Source organism: Venturia canescens, chromosome 2, assembly GCF_019457755.1.
Source record: "Venturia canescens isolate UGA chromosome 2, ASM1945775v1, whole genome shotgun sequence".
NCBI lineage: Eukaryota > Metazoa > Arthropoda > Insecta > Hymenoptera > Ichneumonidae > Venturia > Venturia canescens.
In genome coordinates, this window is record NC_057422.1 from 4,663,299 (window position 1) to 4,678,668 (window position 15,370).

Genomic DNA, 15,370 nt, shown 5'->3' on the forward strand with positions numbered 1-15,370 from the left:
TTCCGGGCCATCGAAATTAACGTTTCCGGTGGCTCGACTGTGCGAGAGACCGAACACACACCGCACTCGCGTACGCAAACGAGTGAGAGTTCACTGAGTCTCGGGGGGAGGGGAAAAAAACGAAATTTCTACATGTCCGAATTTATCCGAGAACGGCGGATTGTCCCCCCGGATTTATCGCAGTCTCGCGCGTCCGATTTATAAATCCGCAAAAATGTTCCGTCGCGAATTAAACACAGAAAAAATCAAGAAAAAAGAAAAAAAAACAACGAGCAGACATTCATTTAGTTTGCAATATTTATCAGACTAATATTCAAAATACATTGAATCATGCGATACGCGGGCGCGAGCGCAAATTTATACTGCGCGATTTATCGAAAAGTCGAGAGAGAAAGAGTCGAGCTCAAATATTGTTTCGAACAGCGTGAAGCACCCTCGCAGGGACTGGACACACGCGAATCTCCGTAGGGAAATACCGGGCCTCTATTCAACTTAACGAAGAATTAGAACGAGACTCACCCCCCTCCGCCATTTCGTTTTTTCTCTCGCCTGTTCCACTGCTTCGCGCACTACTCTTTTCCACATTTTTCATACCTTTTTCTGGGTGGCCCTTTTTCCTCCATATTCTCGACGCACACGCATGAGGGAGTCACAAAAAACGAGAGAATAAGAGACGAAAAAACAGCCGGTTCCTCGGCTCTTTAAACCTCCCGTTTCACCGGGACTGTCTATAAGAATGTAAACTCGAGGGGCACGAGAGGAAGAGAGCAAAGTTGCGTCCGTCCGAGACGCGCGTGAAAAAAACGCGGGGACGTCGAACAATGAGCCAAACATTCAACGTATACGGACATGTAAGCAATCCAGCCAAGAATCGTTTTTCAATAGTTTTTTTTTCCAATTTTATTACGAAAGATACAATGGAGAAAAAGAAAAATTTGAAAAATACGAACGCATAATAGAAATATGTAGAAAGAGACTCGAAAGTCTGTACTTGGGAGGAGGAGCTGCGCCTGAAAAAATTGTTCGTAACATCAAGTGTCTCCGGGCGAACCGCGTCGTCGTATATACGCACCCGAACTCACGTCACAAATGCCCAAAGATCGAAAGAGTCGAAAAATCTTTGTCGTTTCACATTTTCGTCTTCTCTCAAACGGGGAATTTCACATGAAATCGTAATTCTCATTCGTTTCAGGTCTTTTCGTATATTCGTGCACGGAGCTATCGAGGAATATCCAAATACGCATAGTCACCGTCGATCGGGATTGGAGAGAAAAGAGCGAAGATCACTGGACTCTGCCCGTAAGCGCCCGCATGAAAACCGCGCTCATTATCCACGAGCGAACTGGACACATGCGTAACTATTGATGTGCCCGTCGAAATGAATGATTTCTGAAGAATTTTCGAGCTGGGTGAACGAACGAATTAAAATTCTCTCTTGGTATGCGAATAGAAGCGTGGAAAGGAAGAAAAAAGTTTCGTGACCTGCAGGTTTATTTAACATATACGACGAGAGAGACCGCGGGAGAGGCAGAGAGGAAAAAAGAGAATAAAACCGTACACACAATCACGAATAGCTCGCTTTCAATGAGCCACCCGAAAGGATATACAGATATATGGAAACGGAGGGAGGAACGACGCTAACGAAAACAAACTTGACGCTCCTGCGCGTATACACCGTGCTCGTGTCCCACACATCTGTACTCTCCGTTCCTCTACGCCACGTTCTCGTTTGAAAATTCTTGGATTTACATGATAGACAAAGAATATGAAATGCCTGTATTTACGAACGATGCGAGAACGAAACGAAAATAAACAGGCACGCGCATCCTGCCCCCTTTTGTCCGTATTTTCGAATTCAGTAAGAAATCAATTCGAACAAATTTTGGTCAAGCTCCAGATGTTTCGATCGTTTGAGCCTAACAATTCGTCGAATTTTATCGAGGGCACCGATGGTTATATTTTCTTTCTAGAAGCTGTGAATTCGGAATATGGCAATTCGCGTTCTTGCAGTGGGACGCAAAATTGAGGTTTCGTTGAAATTTTTCAATGAATTTGGTCCATAAACTTCGAAATATTTGACCAAATGAAATTTGATTCATTCTTATTTTTCTGGTAAAATGTAATTTCGTCGAATGGATTGGCAAGGAATTCACAAAACCCGCGAATTTTATAACCAAACACGTGTAACCAAATACGAACCAATTTTTCGACGTGTTTTTTTTGGGGGGGGAAAGGAGGGAATAAAATAATGAAAGTTTTTTTAACGATCGAATTCCCAATGCGAAAGAACGCTCGTTGGTCATTCGTTCGTACGAATAACAGATTATCAGGAACTTTATCACGAACGAGTTAAAACGTGTTTCGATAGGCAACCATTGCAAAAAAAAACTCGAAAGTGAATGTCATTCCTTCTTTAAAGCATGGAAGCTGATAATCTACGGAGAATCCGGCGAGTCAACACAGTATCAAGAGATTTTATGTTCCGAACGTCAAAAAAGTAACTCGAGAAATTCCGTAGCGTTGACATTTTGCATGGCTGGGACGCGAAGAAATTCTTTTTTTACCAGCATCGCGTTCTTTTGCTTTTGTGGATTAAAATCCGACTCCGCGTAAGATAAATTGGCTAATAAATGCCAAAGAGCAACAATAAAAAAACATTTTCCACGAGGGTTAATTTAACGCTGTTGGAAAGGATCAGAAATTATTTGAAAGCTCAACTATTTACAGCGATATTTTTTTCCGATTAGACAATGGTCAGTACTAAAACGATCATTTGGAATAATAAAAGAATCGGAGAACAAAAACGACATTTTTTTAATTGTCTGAGGATTTTTTCAACCTTATTCGAGTATTCTCCTAACGGACGGGACAAGAATGGTATGAAGAGCGAAGGAGCGAGAGTGCGAGAAAGAGCGAAGAAGAAAGAACGATAGACTCGAAGAGCAGGAGAAAACCAAGAGACCCTGAGAGCAGCTCCGAACGAAAACGAGTTTTGTTCACGGTCTTTCCTCACGGTTACACGAACCGAAAAGGAATATGGAACGCCGAAGTAAAGATCAGTATAATTCATTACTCCGAAAACAACGTTCTTAATCTTTAGTTAATTTTTCTTGAGATTCACTTATCGACGATTACTTGAAAAGTGACTCACAATATTTATCCGCGTAGAGTGGGCGCGGGTACTTTAGAACACGCACGGGCCTGTCATTTCGCGTGTTTTCTATACTTTCTTCACTGATTCTGCACAGGGACGAATAACGATTATTTTCACCAATGCATATCTGCCGAAGAAAAATGAGCATCGATAGACCGGTTAAAAACGTGAATATGCAAAGTGTTTTGTTGACTACTGAAAATTACGAACGCAAAGGTAAAAGGACGATGGGTCATTTCACTAACAGAATAGTCAATGCTCATGCACAAAAATGACGGTAACGGCTGTGCAAATTGCAAACTATTAGTGAACGCTACGCTGTAAAAGTTCACTAACCTCAAACGCTGGCGTTCTCAAGAGCTCCCACGTTCGTGTAATCCAAAGTTTCAAATCGCAAACGACGATCAATTATTACCGCAATTGCACCAAGCGGCTTGTACTTATTCAACTATTTTGCACGAATAAATCGTAAAAAGAAACTTCACACGAGTACATGCATAAACTACGACGGGGGAAACGGAGGGGGAGGGGGGGGGGGGCGGGTTAAAATAACGTGGATAATCACTGTTCACTTTTGAAGGAGCATTTGCCTTTGAAAATCCGCGTGTATTTAAAAACACTGGAAAACATAGCGCGCACTTAAAGAATAATGAAGAAAAAAATGAATTATGAAAAAGTGTATACGAAGAAATGCGTTCACGGGTAGAATTTTACTCTCCAAAATCCTCGCATCATTTCACTCCCAAAATACAAAGCTCCGACTCGACGGATATTGTAGTTTCGAATTACATTTTCGTTTGTTTTTTTTATTCCATAAATTAAGCCAACACGTGACGTTCGAAAAAACCTATTTCGAAAAGTAAAATCGAGTGTAAAACGTCGATTATTGTTACATCGATGTAGAAAAAATAACACACACAATTCACAACACACGAACGACGAGTTTTTTTAGCGATCGCGATTTATTTTAGCATTCCACGTGGAAAAAATTGCTACCCATTACTCAGAAGACCCGTCGCGACCGAGCGGCAAGCCGACACTGACGAGCCGCGCTGCTGGCGAGCATCGTGAGCCTACCGGTGCTCCCTCTCTCTCCCCCCACCGCTCTGCCGCTCGCCAACGCGACGACGATTTCTTGCCCCCCACTCTCTTCTATTTCTCGCGCTCGCTCTCTCCCTCTTCGCAGCAGTGACTTCGATGTTCGCTACGCGATCCACGACCTCTCACACTGACAGGCCAGCAAACCCTCAAGAGTTCCTGCACATCGTAACATATTCTACGCTCACTTCGTCCCTCTCCTTTTTCCTCTTTTACCTTTTTTTCTTCTGTACTCTCCTTGGATCTTGGCCCATTGACCCCTTGTCACGGGTAACATTCTCGCTCTCTTATTTCTTCCTCTCTCGCTCTCAATTTTTCTTCGTCGAACCAAAGCTTCGATTTCGTATCAACGTCGATACGCACACTTGTTACACATAAATTGAGGAGGGGCATCTGGTAGCGAGCATGTCGAAAGAAAAAATTTCCAATTGTCGTAGTCGCTTCGCTGGATCCGGCCGCGAAAAATTTTTGAAAAAAATCACATTTTTTTAAAATCCTAATGAAAGCAATAAATGATTGAGCAATCTGCTCAATCATGGGCACCTCTTGGACGCGCGCAGTTATTACTAAAAATCCTGTTAATCGCTGTGGCCGATGATCTTGAGGATTTTAATAGAAATATTTGCGTATTTTCACGATGGAATCTTTCAAGTGAGGCAATGTATTTTCGATGGCTGTACAGAAAGGCAATATTTCAATTGCTTTCCTTTTTATCTATCTTTTTTTTTCAATATTTCGTTTCTCAGTGTTGAACAGATTGTTTTGTAATACGTCCCAATTGCAGAGTTTAGCGGTCGCAGAGCTATATAGTGCGCCCTCTTTGCATGTTTTCTATTATTCATTGTTTCCGACGGTCTCCATTGTGCTTCAATACCCGTGAAATCGCATATCCCTTCGAGGCTTGGTCTCCCAGTAGGCGGGAAAAAGATCTTTGTCCTCGTCTTATATTCCCGTATAATCACTCCACATATATAGACACAGCTATTGGCTTGTCCCACGTTGAACGAGACTACTATAAAGTGCGATATTCGAACGTCAATACGAAATATTTACTCCACATTTTTCCGATCTGACTTTAGTTTAATAAGCCATTAATAAAGCTGGGTCATTTCGTCCTGAATACTGTGTAAAAACAGTTGAATAAAAAGGAAACTTGCATTAAGAATTTTCTGAAAGGAAAGTTCTTGTATGACAAATTTACTGTCTCGAGTATCGGGATCGAGTAAGACTCGATCCCGAAAATCGAACGAGAAATTCTTTCAAATTGAAAAAAAGCTTAACAAAACAAACAAAAAAGTGTTTGGTAACTTTTTTGTAGGAAATTTGGTGCTCTATAAAATGAGGTCAATGATGGCAGCAGCTTTCTTGACTCCAAGCTTGTGCCAGAGCTCTAAAGATGTGTGATGGCTAATGCACGAGTGCAAACCTCAAAGAAATATGTAAGATTCATCAGGAGTAACTCGAAATAAAAAGAAATTGATGTGACAATAAAAGTAGAAGTTTCCACATTAAAAGCTGGCTCGCCTCCTAGCGACTTCTTTTCTATGTTCGTGGTTCGCCATTTATCGCACATTCGACATGTGTTGAACGCGCGATTATCGCGGTTAATTCGACACAAACGTTAACGTCTTCTTTCGCCTCTATCCAATAACTATATTATACATACGTGCTGGGTAGGGAACATACACCGCGTTCCACCATGAAATGACCTGCGCTGCGACCCTCGCCATCTGTCACTTTTTTAGTCTGCTCGTATATCGTCGAGGCTGTATAATGAAGCACTTGCAGGGTATCAGATTTTTCGAATTCCCGTGTGCCCCCTTTTGTCAATTATTAACAAAAGCAAAATGTTGAATTATTGATAAAACGAATATTTTTGGTCTCGAATAAAGATTAAATTATTCGAAATTTAAAAATTTTTCATTTACAATAATTTTTATTCCTTCGCATAAATATCGTTGACAAACTTCCATTCCTCTACCGTAAGACTGTTGCGTTGACAGCCAAATTCAAATTAATGATAAACACTTAAACCTCCTTTGGATTGAGCCTCCGTTAAAGTAACGAAAGGAGCAGAATTCCATGTTGGACATTGAAAATGAAAGCCCGATTTGTTAAGAGCAGTATGCCCATTTATCACGGGGCTTCATACGTCTCTTATATTAGCTCGTACTGCAGTATAAAGCACTGTAAGGTATTAACTCCATTCTCACCTCTGTATTATTTTACGATCCGTGAGTTCGCATCCATTTAGGGCCCATGATCGATTTTGTGAGTTTGCTGACGTCGAACATTCGCAAAGTGCACCAGAGACGATAACAAACCCTGCTGTTTATATGATCTCCGTATAGAAATCCTCGAGAACGAGAACTACTACGAGTTTTTGTCTCGTTGATTTACTGGCAAAAAATGTTGGAGGAAGCAAGAGTCACCTACAAGCTCTTAACTCTCGTGATGCCAGATATAAAAGGTAAATGCTGAAGAGCCCTCACCGTTGGTACAATTACGAGCATGTGGCCATTAGCGTATACCATTCGCATAAATATATCTCCGTTACTCTTTCTCCTCATCTTCCTTTTTTCTCATGCTCCTGCCTCATTCATCCTGACATTTGTAACTCGCGTCTTCGTGTCTAACAATCATTAAATAGTGCAATCAATTTTCATTTTATTCAGTCGTCTACACATTTTGTCAAAAAATCATTTGATTGCTCTCGGATATTTAACCGAATTTATCATCCAATCATTTCCATTTTATGAAATTCATTTGACAAAACCTGATAACGTACTGCCACAGTTTGAAATTACTTGATTCTTTTATATTAATCATTATCTTTTTTGGATGATTTTCATCTTTTCATGAGTTGGTCCATTAACAGTGCTCAGCACTTTAAGAATATTCATGCAGAATTTTTATTCAAGCGGTTCGTCCGTGAGACGATTTCAGATCGTGTAAAGCCCACACATTTGCATATTCACGTCTCTTGATTACGAGCCATTTATATAACGAATGCTGAAATTCATAAATAAATATTTAACGCTTTGTCAGCGGTTAAAAAATTCGACAATCTCGATTCCGCCATGAATAAAATTTCCACTGACCTCTTACTCCATTTAAATAATAACGCGTTTCCCGAATGTAGTCAAGTTTCCGAACTATTGAAGAGCTTCGGAGTGGAATTACGAATGATAAATCCAGAGCTGGAGTTAAAGACGAATCCACTTGACAGGCAGCATGCTCTATTTACGTCCTTGCCCCACGGTCCTTGCGTCTGTTAGCCGAGCTGTTTTCGTTGACTCGTAAGACAAACTTCGCTTCGCGTTTATGCCGGAGTCGTGTATCACGGATGCTCCTATGCATGAGATGATTGAGAGGTCTCGTCGTTCCATCGCCGTATTTTTCCTCCTGCAAGTCGAAAAAATAGCAGATGAATCAGCTGTAATTTTCTTACCTCGGTCGTTCGCGTATGAAGCAGTAAACACGTGCATGGAAAAAAAAGCAAGTCAATGAAAAAAGCAGCGGGCTGTACGAGTGAACTCGTCGAAGATTGAGCGACTGTTCTCCGAGCGAATGGACAAAATTTCTCCAAGATTCGCCTTTGAGAAACTCCGCGAAAGGGGCTCAAGGGTTTGCCTTGAAACTCGAATTTCGCTCACGGTATTTGTGCGCGCGAATGTGTGAGTACACGAAGGAGAGAAAGAGGGGGAGCAAGCGACTGCAGTCAGAAAGGGCAGTTGAATCCGAGTCTCGTCGTCTCCAAACTACGTGAAATCGAGCGTGGAACACACTCCGCAGGCGTATAGACGAGATGTGAAGCTTCGTGAATCGAGATCTTCGATCACCACGCTCGAGTGCTTCCCTCGAAAGTTCAGAACTAACGCCACTTTCGGCTTGTTTCACCGAGAGCCACGGTGTGTCAGCATTCGCGCAACCTCGATAGTACGAGGAGCGATCCTCAACGTCGAGAAGTTTACGTCGAATTCTCACCCGTTCAATCGGATATCAAGGTGCGATTTCCCGAAGAATTTCACTCGCGCACTATCCCGGCGCGGGCTCCGGACCAGATCAGACATTGTTCGAATAAGTTGTTCGAACTTTACCTACATTACGAAATCATCGGAGAAAAAAATGGTACCGCCGTCACTTCGAACCTCGCTGCTTCCACGTTTCCGTTGAAACTTCCAATTTCACGGGGACAAAGAAGGAAGTATTGAAATGAGTGAAAAGCTGTGAGTGCAAATGAAGAAATTGAATGGGCCAACGCGACTCTTCTCTTTCATCGAGTCAAATGTTTGCTGCAGTGAAAGGGGTCAGTTGGAAGCTCATTGTCGAGGTGAACGCAATGAAAACGCAGTGAGGATCGGGGCGCGAGAGAGAGAGAGAGAGATCTCGGAGCGATTACTTCAGAAGCATAATTTCGTCTTTAAGAAAGGAAAAAGATTCGCGAGCGAAGAGATCTTAACGCCACTTCTGAATAGCCGGAAGGGTTTGCGCGTAAATCTTCGGAGCAAGCCGTTTATCCGGAGCTTTGCCGGAGCAAGGGACGAAGAAAAAAACATACGGATAAAAACGTGAGCGAAACGCGCCGGTCGAAGAAAAAAGTGGAGGAGCGATGTGAAACGAGAATCGGAGGGGGATAAGGAACTGCGCGGAGCCAAAAAACGAAGAAATGCGAAAAGAATAAAAGACAGGAGACGGGAATGAGGAAGAAAGGTGAACGAGGAGGAGAAGGGTTATGGCCAGAAGGCATGCGAGCGCGGAGCACTTCCTTCTCGCTCTCGCCCGGACTTTTATACAGAAAAAGGGTTGGCCCCGAACAAGAATTGCGAGGAGACAAGCAGCGAATAGGGAATAGCGAACCTGAAGGATGAACGGACTTGTACTTTGCTCTTTGCAACAGAAAAGAGACGCGGAGATCAAGTCCCGAGTCCACGTTGACTCGAGCTCTTCAAAACCCTAAACGATTCTACTCTGACTCAATTTTCTATCAAATTCTCCTCAAAAGTAGAAAAATTCTTAAGGTAACTCCTCTACTGCATGCTAGTCAAATGAGTGCTAAATTTTCAAAACGCTTTTAGACCAAGTTCAACGTACCGTGATTAAACTTATTGTTAGTAGATATGTATTAAATCGTATTTAATTAACGTGAAAAAATATTTAAAATGATAGTTCTGCAAAACTATCAACTGATAGATGCAAATTTCCATGATGACACATTTTCAACGACGCTGAAGTTTCCAACGTTGGAGTTCAACGAAATGAACGAAAAAAACGTTTTTAATTCACCAATTTTTTATTTCACGAATCGTTGGTGCAGCTTGCAAAACTACGAATCGCAAATTTGGCAGGGAACAAAATAGGAGAATTACTGGAATAATTGGAGAGTTTTTTTCGATCATTTCGTTGGACTCCAACGTTGGAAACTTCAGCGTCATCATTTTCACAGCTATTTTTCAAAGAATCATCTCTATTTTTTAACCGATTTTATTCCACCAAGTCTCATTTAGTTCCTCAACCGATCCTCTGCGAATTATTCACCACGTAGATTTTCCTTTGAACTCATTCCTGAGAGAAATTCTGAACGAAAAAGTTTTTTCACGTAACGAACAATTAGCTGCAACAGTGAAAAGATCAAGTTAAAAAAACAATTATATTGACGAACAAAATGAGACTTGTTGCAATAAAATCGGTGAAAAAACGCAGATTGACAAATACCAGGGAAAATGTGTCATCGTGGAAATTTGCATTTATCAGTTGATGCTTTTGCAAAACTAGCGTTTTTAATATTTTTACATCTTAATAAGATATGCTGTAATACATTTAATCGATACGTTAAACTTGGTCTAAAAGCGTATTGAAAATTTAGCACTCATTTGACTAGCATGAAGTACAAGAGTTGCCTTATTAAACGTATCGTGAAATTGCAGCAACAAATTTTCTCCTTCGACACGACTCTCAAACGAAATATTGGCCCCTATCGTCGGTTTGGGAAGTAAAAAACAAAGAATGCAGGAATTAACGACGAGTGAACTCGGACCGAAAGTGTTCGAAAGCCAATGATACGACTGCAGCAATAAAGTTCGGAGTCTAAACTCTGGCAAAGCTCGAGAAGGTAAAATGGAAAAGAATGAGGTTCGATGTAACCGAAAGGTTACTAGAAATTATTAAAAACTTTAATCCCACATTGCTTGCTCACTTGTAAAATAATTTATCTTGGTAAAGCGCATCGTCGTTCGGTCTTTCGAGCGGCAGGAGTCGAAGCACTCAAAATTCCAAGAAATTGAATCGATCACATCACCATGAAAAAAAGACTCGCAGAAAGATTCTTGAAATAAAAAAAAACACACACACACACAAAAAAAGAGAGTCGAAAACGGAAACACTCGCGTCGGCAATTCGAAGTGTGCCAACGAAAATATTGGACATTTCAGCTGCTTCGTTTTTCGAGAAATCTCAAATCCAACACAATGGCCAAGTCGCAGTTTCACGCACCAGAATTTAGCCCAAAATTAATAATCAAGTAAGCAATGATTCGTCGTTTCTGGTGAGAAGAACATTGCACCTTCGGCTAATGTGACAAGTTCTGATAATCAAAGCTCCTGCTGCGTCTTCGAGTCTTGAACGAGCCGAGGATTGGAAGGTCGAATCGACGTTGTCAATACAGAGGGCCCTGATCCGTGCAGGCTTTCGATGTTCTCTATGAGCGTATGTATATACATATAATCCGTGGGATTATCTGTGGTAGCTGTGCATAGTCTGGCAATGGGTTCGGGCGTTGGTGATTGGACTGAAGAGAGAGTTAGTCGGGGAGGCCAACTGTGCGCTGTGATCAGCGTAAGTTCGATCGGGCGTCTCTGTTCTCGAGGCTCGTTCTCCCTTTAAAGAGTCGAGAGTTTGATTAGCAAGGAAAACCTGCGAGAAGAGTGATTTGAAAAAGGGGGAAAAGCTGTCCTGGGTATAGAAATAGTTTGGCGTGGCTCGAATTTTCGTTTGAACTTTATATTTTCAAGACTTGGCGTTAAAAAAATATTCCGACGGGATGAGGCAATAAGTCTCGTCATAGTAAATATCGTCACACCTACAAGTCGGGGGAATTGGTCGTGAAGAATAGTATGCACGATTTAAGAGACTCATCGGCGAATGGCAGCGATGACACATTTTTCCGGGTAGAAACGCCTCGGAGATTGCGAGATCACTTCGATTTTTTTAAATGAAATTACGTTATTTAAGATCGTTATTGGTATTAGAGGGAGAGAAATTTTTTATGACGAGTCTCCAATTGAATCTTAGTGTTGCGACAGATTTGTCGGTCATAAAATTAACAAATCCTTAAACGGAATGAGAAGACGCTAAAGCAGAGAGTAACCAAATTTATCACTGGGTTCTTTATTATACGTACGTCTTTGTGAGCGTTGGTTTTCCAAGTAAAAACCACCGCGATGGAGGTCGCACCTATGCCTGAAGAAATATATTCCGACTGCCTTCGAACTCACATTCGCATATCACACTATCTTTACCACGAACAATAAAACAGGGGCCTCGAGTTTTTCGTACTCTTGAAATACCATGCTATACCTGTTATAATTTTGCAACTAATATTCACGAGATATTACGAGTCAAAGACCAATGATAACGCAGTTTTTTCAGTTTTTTATGTTCTCTTTACGAACTCAACTTTTCCAAAACGATATAGACAAACCGGTTGATTCAAGCAAAGGATTTAGCGGACATAGATATTACAATACTGCTGATTCGAATCGAATACCGACACGTTTTTTAGTCTAATGAAACTGTTCTCGTTAAAGTAGAAAATTTATTTTTTACCTGACCGTTTAACGTAATCGATGAAGTGCAAATGTGTGTGTGGAATGTTCGATGTACGCATGCGCTGTGAAGCACATATTTGTTTCGTCAATTTCCCGTATTCATTTATAAAATTTAATAACAAGAGGAATTCCATTCGATTCCCCGGATTTCTTACAATTTTTTTCGTCTACTTGCCATTTTATTCTCGCGCAAGATAACTTAGAATTAATAAAAGCAAAGACAATAAAATTTCGATGTTTAGTATGAATTTTCAACTGTTGGCGTCGCTAGTGTTGCGCTTCGCGGCTTGTTTCGGATCTTTGTATCGCTGCTCAAGATGGCCACCGCCCCACCGCCCGCCAACAACGAACAACGACGCGGTCGTTGCGTTGCGGTCAGTCGGTCGCTGCGCGCAATCGAAAAAAAACATCGCGGAGTGTTTCGGGTTTATGGTCGGTGAGTGTTACGCCACAATATCGATTCTCTTTACTAAACTATGTAGAAAAAAGTATCATGCAGTTAATAAAGTGAATACAACCTCGAATTCTCATTTCTAAATGTTATGTATTGCCTCATGCAAAAAGTACAAAATACACGACTCGAATTTTCATGAGCAATCCGTCGGTGAGGAGCTCATGCAACGCATGAAATTTGTACGGCTAAGCAAACTACTAGGTCGAGTTAAAACTATAGACGCATGTCTCTCCCACAACAGTTGGCTTACATGGTCTGATAGTCCGGTCCCGGGTCCCGGTCGGACAGAGTCGTCTGTACAGGCAAGGACGGAACCCAGATGACGACAAAACTAACCAGCTTCTATAAGTGCTATGTGCACGCGTGAGGGAGTGAGAAATGAGAGAGATGAAGTGTCGACGGCGCCAACAGGTTCACTTCGCGTGTGCACACAATGAATCGCGGACGCGGGGGCCGCCTTGTCGTCGCCCCACAAAAAGCCGTCAAACTGGTAAAGAGCCGCGAGCAAACTCCACGAGAAAGTACTAGCTCAAGTGAACAAAAAACGAGAGAGAGAGGGAAAGGGAGATGGGAAATCTGGTATGCAGTGACCACCGCAACCTATGGGAAGTACCAAAAGAGAGTTTTAGATATTACCTAGCTTATTCCATTCACGAAACTTCCATACAAGTCCTCTCGTCTTTACTGAATGAATTTATACGACAACTATGAATAGAATTTGGGAGCAGAGGAAATAATGTTTCATAATTATTGTGTTAGTAAGATTACGAGTTCAATGTTATGACGCCGTATGATATTTTCCTACATAAATATTCATCTTTGACATTATTTTGTTTCTCAAGTTTTTTCATGTGATGTAAAAAACGATAAAAGTAGCAACCATAAGATTTTTCATTCGTTAGAGTTTCTGCTTCATCGACTGAATTGATGATTTCTTGAATCAATATCCAAATCCTAAACTATAACAGCCCTAAAATTAATATTGTTCGAAGTAATATTACTCTTGATTACAGAAACATCAGCGAGGACAGAGATTCAGGCTTGCGCCAAAACAGTTTAAAAATTGCTTGATTCCCGGTGACAATTTTTTTCATTTGCTATCCGATGATATTCATACCCTATTTAATGTAATTGGGATTTTACCAGAATTTTCTTGTGAAAGAAATAAAGTCCTGGATGTTAAGACTCCTGGCCAGCACCGAACAAATATCTTTCTTTCGCTCTCTCGTTCCTCCTCAAACAAGGTAATCTAGACGAGATGAAACGAGAGCTTTACTGTACACAAGCCTAAGTACATTGGGAATATGGTTGGTAATGTGTAAGATAAGCACGCAGGTACACTATGTGTGATGTCCGAAGTATCGATCTTTGATCGCGACCTCTCGATCGCGCGACCCAAGCCAGGATCGCTTTGATGTCATGACCTTAGCCAGTATTATTACCGCCATAAATCATCCATGTTGAATTGCACTGTGGGGCTCGCGTGATGAGAGCATTACCCGATGAGAGAGCGAGAGAGAGGGAGAAAGATAGGAAGGAAGAGAGGGCGAGAAGAAGAGGGAAGCTTTCTTGAGAGACCACGTCGAATAATCCACCAGGTTGAATCTGCGCAGGATATCTTCTTGCCGGGATGTAATACGCCAAGCGAATCATCGGGACTCCGGTGAAAGTCGACGAAACGCGCGGTTCTCGTTCTTTCTCCGTCTCTTTCGAGAGTTCACGAGCGAAAAGGCGCGATATATCCTCGTTTCCAGGCTGGTTCTCTCGCAACGAGATATATCTCACGAGGACCTCTCTCCCTCGCGTCGAGATCTCTCGACACCCGGTTTTGTTTCGTATTTGTGTATGTATGTTTGTATCTTTTTTTTTTCATATCACTGCCATAAGCTTCTGATTTCTTATCGTCCATCGTTCAGAACCATACACACGCATACACACACAAGCTTCACGGAGCCATTGTTCAGTCGTTGCACTGAGGACGAAAATCTGGTTTTTGGGAAGATTATATGCTCACTCGAATTCCAGATTTATATAATTTTGACAATCGTAATAAACATCGAATCGAAGCGATTAGTAAATGAGCAACATCCATTGATGCAAATTTATAAATCTTTTCATGGACTTCATTCAGAGGAATTTGATTCAAATTTTTTACGTTTTATTTTTTGTTCCTGACCGTTTACTAGCTTTTAACATTTGTGTTTTTATGCGAATAAAATATTTACATAAAAATGAAAAAGTCATCCATTAATCGCTATTTTTATGGCTCAACATAGTGACGAATTCCGACAAATAAAATCAGAGGAATACTGCCCCGTAAATAGTATTTATTTATTTTGTTCGTTTGTTTTTTCTACCTTCATTTCCATTTAGTCGTTCAAGAATTTCATGCTGTCGGCCCCGTTTTTCAATGGATCTCTTTGTTTTTATTTCTTGTATCGCTCCGTAGGTACCGATGGTGATCACAATTTACTGTGTAGTACGTCGCACGCGAGAAATCAAATTAATTCCCCGCCCACCGTTACTCGTTCGTCGGGGCAATCAACACGATTACCGTAATCGAGGAACAGGCCAGGCACTCTCGCGTACAAATGCATCCAGCAGCAGGAGAGACCCTGGCGCCCATGGTTTCCCATTTGACGCTCGAGCTGCCCACGCGGGACCGCGGTCCCTCAATGTGGGACGTAATAGTATGCACTTCCCTCGTCTGCATATACCTTTTTTATGTATGTGTACATGCAAAACCATGCGAAGCACAGTCGTTACATAGAACATCCAGAAAAATGTTGTTTCGATCATGTACGAAATACTCATCGGCTCAGCGATCATTATATCAAA

The 15,370-nt window shown here is 41.5% G+C and overlaps 1 protein-coding gene and 2 long non-coding RNA genes across 16 annotated transcripts in view; 1 reads left to right on the forward strand and 2 right to left on the reverse strand.

Moving 5' to 3' along the window:
* Positions 1 to 3,677, reverse strand: part of kug (kugelei) — a 284,544-nt gene extending 280,867 nt beyond the window's left edge. For 4 of the 5 annotated variants that reach the window (XM_043411965.1, XM_043411964.1, XM_043411963.1 and 1 more), the window contains exon 1: positions 3,491 to 3,676. The gene's annotated coding sequence lies outside the window, so the exon portion shown is untranslated. Of the gene's footprint in view, positions 1 to 3,490 lie in introns of all 5 variants that reach the window. The other variant, XM_043411966.1, reaches the window with a different exon arrangement.
* A 1,101-nt stretch (positions 3,678 to 4,778) lies between these two features.
* LOC122406498 (uncharacterized) lies at positions 4,779 to 12,111 on the reverse strand. Of its 4 annotated transcripts, none has more exons than XR_006259990.1 (4): positions 11,652 to 12,107; positions 7,354 to 7,657; positions 6,466 to 7,264; positions 4,779 to 6,072 (listed from the first exon to the last, which is right to left on the reverse strand). It is a non-coding gene; the product is annotated as an uncharacterized lncRNA (long non-coding RNA). The 4 variants fall into 4 exon arrangements; XR_006259991.1 differs by lacking the exon at positions 4,779 to 6,072 and adding an exon at positions 10,815 to 11,128 and having other exon boundaries at positions 6,198 to 7,264; positions 11,652 to 12,111; XR_006259992.1 differs by lacking the exon at positions 4,779 to 6,072 and having other exon boundaries at positions 6,198 to 6,651; positions 6,745 to 7,264; positions 11,652 to 12,106.
* A 270-nt stretch (positions 12,112 to 12,381) lies between these two features.
* LOC122406497 (uncharacterized) overlaps positions 12,382 to 15,370 on the forward strand; it is a 71,867-nt gene continuing 68,878 nt past the window's right edge. For 3 of the 7 annotated variants that reach the window (XR_006259985.1, XR_006259984.1, XR_006259987.1), the window contains exons 1-3: positions 12,383 to 12,514; positions 12,774 to 14,375; positions 14,982 to 15,258. This is a non-coding gene — a long non-coding RNA (uncharacterized lncRNA). Of the gene's footprint in view, positions 12,515 to 12,773; positions 14,376 to 14,981; positions 15,259 to 15,370 lie in introns of all 7 variants that reach the window. The other 4 variants (XR_006259986.1, XR_006259982.1, XR_006259983.1 and 1 more) reach the window with 4 other exon arrangements.